Here is a 12,294-nt window from a genome sequence, read left to right as displayed (position 1 = left end):
AAATATCATAAATTTTTTTATTGGGACTTTCTCTATCGAGATTTTTTGCAAAAGAGTAAAGGAGGAGTTGAGGTGAAGGGGGGCCCACTTTGGTAATTAAAATCCTACAAAATGAACTATATCTACTTTGCAATTTTGATATTTCGAGTCTTGTAATTTCTTAAAAAAAAAAGATTTGGAATAAATTACGGAGATCTCGAAAGCATATTATTTTAATTGTTCTACAATTTCGCTGGGCGATTTTGTAGGACCGTTAGTGAAAAATGAAAAAATAGTAAAAATTAATTAGGGATTAATATTTACAATGAATTATTGATTTAATTACAAAAATTAAAATATATACATTTTGTATATTTTTTAACCGAGACGGTAAAAATTCTTGGACTTCGGTCGAGCACCATTTACAAACCGTGTAACCAAATGAGATGAAACGAGTACCAATGGAAAGATAGCGAAAATTTAAACTCAATGAAGCGATCAAAATAGAAATTCGACGAAAATGAAGAAAGGCAAATTTGTAGGACACTTAATCAAAAGAAAATATTAAAAGGTGATTTAGCCAAGAATTTATGGAAAGGGTCCCCATTATTTGAAGTAAACAAGTAAAAAATAGGAGGTTGTTTGGTTTCCCCTACAACAGGTCCCATTTCCAACTTTTCATACCAAGTTTTCTTTTATAGCAAGGGATATAATCATTGTTTTCATATGATTAAGCCATTAATAGTTTTCTTGTAAGGCCTCCTTATCGAATATTGCAATGAATCTGGCTAGATATATTTACGATGAATAAATTGACATGATAAACCTAGCCCCTATATGAGCCTCTAAACACTTTTTACTACTAGGGCGTTTGAAAATATATTTTGTTCCCCATCCTTCCAAGGCTTTTGAGACAAAAAACTTGTCTCACCTTACCCAAGAAATCCCTTTCTTATCTCTAACCCATAATAGAGGAACTTAATGCTAAATTTTCTTATTTATCTAGCACTCCCTTAAGGATCCAATTGAGGGACATCCAATACACTAGGATTACTTCCAATATATATTTTAGGAGACCAATCTCCCTCCTCTTGACAACCATCTAAGGCACTAAAAATAAATTCTTCTTTGCACATTTCCCAAAAGCTAATTCTAGTCAAATTTGTGATAATTATTCAGTTTTAACTAGAATCTCAAGTATTTTAAACCTTCATTAAGACCCATCCTCTTAAAATGATATGACCTTTTAAAGTATTCCCAATATTCCTCCAAAAATCCAACATAGTTGATAATTGATTTTCCAAGGTTAACTTTCATACAAATTGCACGATAATAAAGATCCAAGATTTCTTTAAACTTATTCACGCCCCTTCTTGAAACCTAAAAAATTATAATAATGCCATCTATAAATAATAAGAAAGTCAAAAAATTCCCACCTAACCAAACTCAAATAGCTTAGTTCAGCCCTTCTATAGTAATTTAGAATAAGAGGGGAGACATTGGGCACTCTTGTCTCAATCCTTTGCTTATCCAAAAGAAACTTGAGGATGCCCCATTGATTAGGACTAATAAATACACCGAGGTGATATAAATCACGACCCAATTGATGAAATGGACACCAAACAATCGGTGAGTTAGAATTTTCCTAAGGTGTAAACAACTTCCTTTTTTTATAAGATTTTTATATATCAATCTTTAAGATCTCTAGCTTTAGATTCTTAGTTTTAATATTGTGCATGCCCTCAAATGCCACTCCAATGGATTCATGAATTTACCTCCTTGCAAAAAACCAAACTGCTCTCTCGAAATGGAATTGAGTGCAGTGCTTGATTCTTCTTGCAAGTGACTTTAAAATATTTTTACATAGGCAATGATATAAAGATATGGGTTTGAAGTACTCAGAGGAGGTGGTATTATCTCTTTTGGGAAAAAGACGATAAATGTTGAGTTTAAAGTTGCTAAAATCTTGTCGAAAGCCCTAAAATCCTGTACCATTCTAATAAACTCTTCCTCATTTTCCTCATAAAATACTAGAAAGAATTCAACTAGCTAGGCATCTGACCCTAGTATTTTCTCCTTTTGGAAGCTATGTAGTACCACCTAAAGACCCTTTTGCACACTACCTTCATTAAGTTCTTATTTAAGGTCCTTACCACTTCTACCATGGAATCCTTCTCTTCAAACCTACAAATATTTGGAAATTTTCAAAACATGCCCTAGCCATGTCCTAAAATTTGATTACTTCAATTCCATCCAAACCTTGGATTCAACGCATAGTGTCTTTATTCCTCCTCTCTGTTGCATATTGAGGAAAGAACTTTGAGTTATCATATCCTTTTTCTAGATACATTTCCTAGCTATTCAACCTCCACAACACTTCATTTTCTATTAGTATCTTTTTTCTTTTCTACTCAAGAGTCATCACCTTCTCTTTTTGTCAGAGATAACTCCAATGCTGGATGATTTCTCATTAAGGTGCGATATATATATATAAAAAATGATGCAACCATTGATTTCATATTTTAAGGTTGAGTGGCTCTCCTATACACTTATGACACTTCATTTTTAATTATTTATAATTAACACAAAATCTTGAAGGATTGTGGCCAACATTCCCCCTCTTAAGCCAAAAGGTGTTCGCGAGTCTAAGAATTATTCTAAACAATTAAAACTTTTCTCTTTCAAGTGCTTTGGTGAAGATGTTCACAATTTTCTTGGTTGTGAAATATTATATCAAATGAATTATCTTCACCTCTACTTGATATCGAATCAACTGGTGATTTGTGATGATGTTCTTGGTTTGTATCATGGAATTTGGGATTCTTAGCCAACTTTATTGCGAAAGTATTGTCAACTAGAAGATGAGTTGAATTCACTTGTTTCTCCTCCAAATATTCAATTGTTTTCCTGAGCCGAATAGTTTCTTTTATAGCTACCATGTATTATGCCTCTACTGTGAAATTTGTTGGAACTGATTGTTCTCATGGCCTCTAAGAGCCCACTATTGATCCAAGACTCATGAGATAGCTTGAAGTTGATACTGCATTTTCTTTGTCCCATCAAACCTTGAAAAAAATATCCAATTGGGATGAATTTAATTATCTTAGAGTACTTAAGTCCAAAATCTCGAGTTCCCTATAAGTGCGTTAAGACCCTTTTTGTAGAGTTGCACGAAATCTAGAAAAGATGTCAACAACAAATGAGATATATAATGATCTAGTGGTGGTAAGGTAGATGAGGTTTCCCAAAAGTTGTCTATACTTGGTTTCATCCTCTAATTCATTCCCTTCTTTTGATGTGAACTTCAATTTTTATTGCATTGGAGTAGAGAGAGGATTACATTCAATCATGCCAAATTTGTTCAGCAATTCTCCAATATATTTTTTCTAGGATATGAATATGTACTTCGAATTTTGAATCACTTCAATTCCCTAGTAGGAATAAACATGTCCCAATTCTATCATCTTAAATAGTTTCTTCAAATATTCCTTTATAGATGCAATATAGCCTTTATTGTTCCTTATTTATCAATAGATCATCCATATATACTACAAGATATACAACAATGTTTCCAACTTTATTGACAAACAAAGTTGCATCGTCAAGGTTAAAGTGCTTGAAATTTAACTTTAGAATATGCTCAATTAACTTTTCATACTAGGGTCATCATGCTTGTTTTTAATCCATATTAATAAGGATTTGATAAGTTTATAAACTTTATGTTCTTGTCCCTTCATGACAAAAAATTCAAGTTGAGACATTAAGACATACTCTTTTAAGTATCCATTCAATAAAGCAATCTTCACATCAATTCGATGAATTTCCTATCGATTTTGTGTTGTAAAGGCAAATAGAGTACGGATTATGGCCCAATTATGGTGGGGCCAAAAGTATCCTCATAATCAATGCCTTCTTTCTATGCAAATCCTTATAACATGAGTCATGTTTTATGCTTATCAAGTGAGCCATCTGATTTATACTTGTTTTTGAAAACCCACTTACAACCAACTAATTTGGTTCCAAATGGAGGGTCCACCAACTTCCATGTCCCATTATTGATGAGAGCATCATATTCCTTTTGCATGGCTTCTCTCCATTCACCATGAAATGAATATTCTTCAAAGTTGGCTTAAAGTTAATAGATAGATTCAATTCACAATTTTATGAAACATCCATATCATCTACATCATCTGACTTTGAATTACCTACACCGCCTATAAATTGTCTTGCATAATTTTTGGTTCCAATCTTTCCCGTTTCACTAGGATGGACACTTTTAAGTGTATTGATGAACCATTTTGAATGTTTTTGAGAAGGTTCAAATTGGTTTTGGTGGTGTGACATAATCATTAATACTCAACGTCTACACCCTCTCATTGGCATCATCCAATTGGACTTCTTGTTATAACGAGGGAGAGATGACGTTGCAAATGGAGATTCCAAAGATTGACCTGAGATAGGGATCTCCGCTTTAAGATTTGGAATCTCATTGCCAAATTCATGATATATATTTACATGATTAAACCTTTCTATATGATCACGTTGTCACTTAACAGTTTCATCACTCTTGATGGATTCAAGTAATATAACATCTCTAGAAAGTATGAACTTCTTGTTTACGTCATCAAAAAGACAATATGCCTTGGTGGTATTTGAATACCCCAAGAATGTGCAATTGTGACTCCTTGCATCAAGCTTGGTTCTTTGTTGGTTTGGAATCAAGGCATAACAGTTGGAACCAAAAACCGTAAGATGCCTTACTAAAAAGAATATACCCATATCATATTTTCATAGGGAGTATTTTTACCAAGAGCATGAGATGGACACGTGTTGTTCACAAACACCGCACATAAAACATTATTGGCCCTAAACATCAATTTCACATTTTTCAAGAACACCACAGAGCGAACCATATTTAAAAGAGTCACGTGCATCCTTTCAGCTTCACCATTATGTTGATGACTATATGGAACTGTGGTTTGATGTTGATTCCCATCTTTGCGAAGATAATCTCCAAATTTATTAGATGTATATTCTTTCCATTATTAGTATGAAGAGACTCGAATATATGATTGCTTCATTTTGAATCGATACATGAAATTTTTTTAATGTTTCAAAAGCTTGAGATTTATTTTTCAACAAGTAAACCCAACACATCCTAGTGTAATCATTAACAAAAGACATGATGTATTTATTTCCATTTGCAAAAAGAATAGGCATGGGGACAAACAAATCTTCAACTTCTTCAATGGGCTCACCTTCACAAATTCTATCCCATAGTTCATTGAAGATCAATGTGCTCTTGATTTTCCTGAACTATTCAAGATAATTCTCCTTGCCAGTTTGCACCATGCTAACTATGGAATTGAGATAATGCATCTTCATATCTAAAAGTACTACAAAATACTCTTCAAAAGTTCTAAAGGTGTTTTTGGTGTTGGTATATGCTCCTTACACTGAGAAAGAGCTACACACAATTCCTTTCAAGCATGGCTTTTTTGCCATTTCATTGGTTTGCAAAAAAATTCTCAAAGGCAATTACCAAAAACTATAGTAAGAATTATACAAGTTATCAGGTCACATCTCAAAGCACATTTTTCAAATAATGGCTGAAAAAACATTTGAAATATCAGGAATCATTTAAGCCATGTTATTCAAATGGAAAAATTTAGTTGAATGGGAGCATGCTTTCCAAGTTAAAAATAATTATTGAGTTGGTAACAAGTTCAACTTGTAACAACAAATATGAATCACTTTAATAATATAATGAATATTTTCACAGTTGCTCATATCACTAGAAATTTTCGAAATAGCACGGTGTTGATGATTTGTGTGTCCAAATCATCAATACAATTTTATTTCGAAAATTTCCAACAATATGCATCCCTTTCCTTACCACACAAGAAACCAAGAGGAATATTCAACATAGGTCATCTGCAAATGCAAAAAATTAGTCCTCGGTATTCTCCCATAGGAAAATATGAATTGGTTTTAAATTATTAGCATTGAGAGTTCATATATACTAGTTATTTTTAGGGTGATAGAATGAGTTCTCATGTTCTCCAAACCTCATGGGTTGCTTTTAGAAGTAGAACATGGACCACTAATCTTCCTAATTTATCCTCCTTTTATAAGCCTTCTTGGACTCCAACTCCTTGAACCTTTCTTGTGTCCCCTAGGAAAAACCTTTCTTGAGTTAAGTGATTTTGAAGATAATGAACTCGACCTTCCACACTTTAGATGACATGTTTACACATTGCAAAGAGGAGAGAAAGATGTTAATATAGAACAAAGAGGCATTTGTAGAGGTGAGTGTCTTTTTCGACGAATAGGAGACAACCTATGAGAAAGACTTCAACCACACTTATCAAACAATGGTGAGCATCGACCAACTGGGATTCCTCTCACCCTTCGGGGAGATGTCTTGGCTATGTGTTCACAATATTTCTCCTCTAGGGGAAGAATCATAGACTAAGGTTTGGGGAGAGCACTTAGGGTGATGAACACGAATTGTAAACCTCTACAAAGCATCTTGGACATGCAAATAAATGGATGTGATCCATTATCAATCTCTACAAAAAACTCCCACTATGGTTTCTAGGCATATACAATTAGGCAAACGATTCCCAAAGGGGTATATAATTCTCGCAAATGGTAAATAATGAAGAAGATGGAGTTACAACCTTGCTCTAATACCATGTTAGAGATAACTCCAATGTTGTATGGTTCTCATTAAGGTACCATTGGTGCAACCTTTGGTTCCATATTCTAAGGTCGAGTCACTATTCCTATCCACCCATGGCTCTTCTTTATCCAATATTTATAATTAACACAAAATATTGAAGGATTACATGCCCAACATTTTTGTCTTCTCGTTTAAGAAACCCACCCTCTCTCCATCATATAAGGATTCCAATTTCATCTCCAACTTTACTAGATCTTTTGCACCCTTCTCTCTTTTAACACTTGCCCAACCCATAGTCATCTTCTTAATGGACTTGAGATTTGCCTCAAATTGTTGGGTTGTTGAGTTTTGAAGGGTTCCATTGAAATACCTCCATATATTATCAAATTTATTGACATACTACACTTCTTACAACCATTCACTATTGAATTTCAAATAATTTGGTAGTCTTCCACCCATTTCTACTATTTCTAACAAAATGGGAAAATGGTTAGAGTCTCCACTTGAATCCATCCATTACTTCATTCTTAGATAATCTTCTTATAAACCCTCAACTACTAGAAACCTATCAAGCCTTTTGGGATTCTAGTCAACACCTAGTCTTTTTATTTCACCAAGTTGGCTCCAATTTTACATAATCTACATCAAACAAACCTCTTCTTCCAATTTCCTGACCAAACAACCCAACAAGACATCCCTTTGGGAATTTGGACCCTAAGTTTCATCCCTTCCAATAGAAAATTTAAATCACCTCCCAAAATTAGATTCCTTTCCTTACAAAACTCTTCTCTATTTAGTCCTCCTAAAGGACACTTTATAATTGTGGGGTTGATACATATTAGAAATAATTAGTTCCATTCCCAGCTATTGAGAGTATGCCTCCATCTCCATACAAGAGGTCACAGTCTAGGAGTTAATACATCTAATAGTATCCAACTTCTAACTTGAATTAGTCCCTCTATCTTAAGCCCCTTAGCATCCACATAGCAAAAAGACCAACCTCCTAATAATCCCTCTAAGTCTATTACAACCTTCTCCTTTACCCATAATTTATTTAACAAATATAATGTCATGTTTGAGTCTTTTTACTACTCCTTTTAGGGCTATTTTTTTTATACAGTGGGACAAGCCCTTGATATTGAAGGAGATAGAGATCATTGGGTTACCCCTCCTGGGGTATTTGTTGCTCTAAGCACCCCATCTGAAACCCTTTGTTTTTCTAGCAGTGACATGTCGTAGCGGCTACAACCACCCTCCAAAATTTTGCTTATGCTGTGATTTTGGAGCCTTCCTTCCTATCCACAGGAACTCATCTTGCATTGATCCAGGTATTCATGCTTTGACTGAGTCTTATATTTTTCATCTGTTCTTGTGCTTGCTTGTTTTCACACCTAGCCGATCTTTATAAGTCACAATCTAACCTCCTGACTTGGCCACATAGCAGTTATGGTCTTGCCTCCATAAATTGCGCAATCCTTGAGGGCAAGCAACCTTGATGGTTGGAATTGCACAGTTTTGACTCATAGTCTGCCTTGAGCTTAAAAACTGTGCATTCATGGAAGGAAAGCCAATAATAAGCCTATAAATTGCACAATGCATCCCTTGAGCTCAAAAAATGTGCAATGCACTGAGTCAAAGGTTTCCTAGTTCCTAGAATTGCGCAATCTTCGTGCATGGAAAGTTTTCCCAGAAAGGCAAGAAAACTAAAGGGAAAAAAGAATTCCTAGGAAGTAGGGATCTATTTTTAGTTCCTCGAAGGAGGCACACATGTTATTTTTAGAAGTTTTTGCCAAGTGTCGCTTTTCCTTGATTTTAGGAATGTGTGTCATAAACCCTCATTTTCTCAAATATAGTTCATAGACACCTATAGATATCATTTTCACATGTGATCTTGGAGCTCTGGCATTCTTGAGGAGATCAAGGAACCTGCGGTGCGGTCACGGTCATCGTCGCTTTTCCAGGTAAGTTTCGATTTTGTCGTCTTTTTCCGCTTTTTCTGTCGCGTTTTGTCGTTTCGTTTGTGTGAGTGTTGTTTTGCTTATTTCTCTTCATGCTTGCTGACATTTCAACTTATTTTAACTTGTAGAAGTTTTGTTCTATGTTTTTGTATGTCTTTCACAAGTGTAACATTGGTTTTCCTGTTTTGCACCAATGGTCGCCGTTGCTACGACTCTCCTCACATACTTGATTTTCCTTCTATTTGATCAGTTTATGCACTTGATCTATATTGACTCACTCATACTTAGTTAGTTTTGCACTCAAGCTCACATCATCAATCACTTCTACTCATTTTTCACACTTCCATCAGGCATATATGCACTTGTTTTGGCCAGATTTTGCCTTGCCTAGCTAGGCACTGCGTAATCCTAAGGCTTAACCACGAGCTTGGCCTTTGGAACTGCGTAGTACATAGTCCAGGATAGCCCTAATAGTGCACTGTGTAGTTCCAGGGGTCAGCTTGTCACCTTAGCCTCTAAGACTGCACAATGCACAGTCTCTCCCAGTCTCTACCTAGGCTGGGACTGCGCATTGCACAGTCTCTCCTAGTCTCTGCATAGGTTGGGACTGCGCATTGTGTAGTCCCAAGCCTCAAGCTTCATCCTTGGATACTAGGAAAACACAATGCGCAGTTCCCATAGGCAACCAACCCCTCTTGCCAATGAAAATTGCGCAATCCTTCCCATCAAATGCCTGACTTGCTGCTTGATCATGATTTGAAGATAGATTTCATGAAGCTAATGTTTGCTTGCCATGAGTGTCCTTTTGTCCCATAGTTACCACACTTGTGAAGCACTTTTCTCCAGCAATCATTTTTACCATGCCACCAAAGAGAGCTACTTCAAAATAAACCACTGAAAGCAGTACTGGGGAAGCAGTTGAGAAAGCGCCATTTAGCTTGCCAATATATGTGAACACTCAAATGTTTATAGAAAAGGAGTCAACACTAACATGATAGCAATAACAAAAGGCAACAATCTGATACAGGATAAGGGATAGAGAAAGGTTGCTACATAATAGAGGGAGAACAAAGTTGCAGAGTGAAAGTAAATTCAATCCTTATGCAAGTAGCTTTAGCAGCGGAAGCAAAGAGGAAGCAAAGGATACAGAGAGCAGAGTGGAGGAAGAGAGAAAATAGAAGCATGCAGAACAAGAACTAAGATTGAAACAAGCAGAAAAATAACTCAATGAAGAATGAGAGTTGAGGAGGAAAGAACAAGAAGAGAAGCAGAAGTAGGAAGAAGAAGAAAGGAAAGGTGCCATAGCAGAAGAAACAATGCCAATACATGTTCAAGAGCAAGAACATAACTAACAAGTAGCAGAGGAGGAGGGTGTACAAATGCAGGATCAAGAGGTTGTTGAATATATTGAAGACTTAATTGAAGTTACAGATATGGAGTTGGAATTGGAGTCGTAAAATGAGGATCTCGACCAGATGTCAAGTGCACCACAAGTCATTGTTCAGTCTCCATCATCTCAAGCAACAAAGTTTGCTCCGAGAAAAGAAGGGGATGTTGCTCCTCTTCATGATGATCCGATAATGGACTTGTATAATTTATCTTATAATGAACTTCAGGAGAGAATTGTACAAATGCGGAGAAAGATTTTTCCAGATAATCATGCATCACCTGCATTCATCAAAGAAAGGGTGATAGTGGCAAACACCAGCAAGAAACCAAATGTCATTTACAAATCCAACTTGGTTGTTGCAGGTGCAGCAAGATCAAACACTCAATATTTGACGACCAAGAATAAGCAATTGGCATAGGACTAGCAGGCTTCTTGGAAAGAGACAAGATAACTCCGTGCAATAGCATAAAACGCAGTCTTCGCATAGGTCTACTTGGAGGAAATGAGAGCATCGATACTTGGTGAAGTATCAACTTGGAGAGACCATGCAAGACCTCTATGACGAGCTCATGACCATACATAAGGAAGTTTTCCACTTGCATATCTTGCAACAAAAGAGCAAGGAATTTGTCAAGACTCTTAGGAATGTACAAACTACCATCACCGTCATGCAAGAATGGAAAATACGATACCAAGGGGCACCACTTACTTTCGTAAAGAAGATGAAGCCGCAAACAGAGATGGAGAAAGAAAGAGTTAAAATGTTGATTCAAAACAACAAGCACCTTGCCTCATTCCCTTGAAACATTCAGGCCTCATATGCATAGCTGTACAATAGTTTGGATTTCATTGTGAGAACCCACAAGATCCCATCAGTTAGCTCACTCATCGAAGATAAGCGCAAACCTCAAGGTAGGCAAGAGATTAAAAAGTATTTGGAGCAGCTAAAGCATATTGCCACCAAGGAGGATTTGGAGCCAACCAGACGAAACATGCAAAACTACATTAATGGTCCTGTTCAGATCAAAACAATGTTGCTCTTGGTTGAGAAAAAGGTTAATACTGGCTCCAAGTCATAGTTCCTAGATGCTATGGACGCTAGAGTCCACTTCCAGCCATATACCATTATGCAGTTTGGGGATTTCATTGCACAGTACCAAGCTTAGCACCAAGATGTGATCAAGAAACATCGAGTGGAAGTTGTTGAGCTAGAGTTTCCCCAAACTCAAGAATCATAGTGTTTTGTATTTTTAGGTTGTCAAGTTGTCTCTACCCTATTTTGTCCTATATGGGTACCAGTGTAAATTGTGATATTATTTGTAATTAGGTTGTAAGTGAAATTCCAAGTGTCAATATTGGAATATGAAGAGTCATGATGTAATGTAATGAGTCATTTTGTAAAGAAGTTGAAGAGTAATGAGTGGAGTCCAAAGGTCACAAAGGGGAGTTGAAGAGTCACCCCCTCTTGTTATAAATAGAACCTCATAACTCATGCAATAAGCTTTTGGGAGCCAAGATTTTGGCTAGGTTTAGGCTTAGAAAGAGCTCAGGAGTATTGTGAAGGGACTTGGCTTCTCTGTAGCATAGAGCGAGTATACTTCTTTGGAAGAGCAGGTGTTCTTGAATTGAATGTTCCACTATTGGGGCTGGTGGTCCATCAATGATGTATGTATGAATGGAACTTTCACCTGTAATAATAAAATCAGAGTTGACACACTTTCATGCATATGTTTTGAATATATTAGGACTATTCTTGTTGTACTTACAATGTATGTTATTTAACTTGCGCTTATTCTCATGAACTATTTCTTTTGCATTTGTATGAATCTCGTTGAATGTGTGTTGTTGTGTTAATTCATCACTTTAACTTGTGGAATATTCCACATCTTAGATGGTGATGTCATTACACTTATGTGTTCCTTTCAAGTTGCGTACTATTACAGGCTTCCAAGGGGTGCACTTCCTTTTTCCTTCATGTGTTGGAACCTTCATGGATCACACTTGACTCTCCACAGGGTCACACACTTGATCTCACCTCAAAGTTATCGCACTTCACTCTGCGTGTTTTCACAGTCAAGGTGTAACATTACCACCCACAACTAAGGCTCCTACTCCAAGTAATGTGAGGTCTAGTTGGGACTTCATGTCGAGGAGATCCCCTGAATGTTGGCATGCCCAAGACCGTCAACATTTCTTACACTAGAAGGAGGGCCAAATGATAATTTGAGCCCTTGAAGTCTGTTTTAAATTTATGCACACATTTAATGACTTCTTTCACAATC

The sequence above is a fragment of the Pinus tabuliformis genome, chromosome 2_1 (assembly GCF_031772625.1).
Source record: "Pinus tabuliformis cultivar Carrire ecotype Pingquan chromosome 2_1, CPIR1, whole genome shotgun sequence".
NCBI lineage: Eukaryota > Viridiplantae > Streptophyta > Pinopsida > Pinales > Pinaceae > Pinus > Pinus tabuliformis.
Note: the sequence above shows the minus strand (reverse complement) of the source record.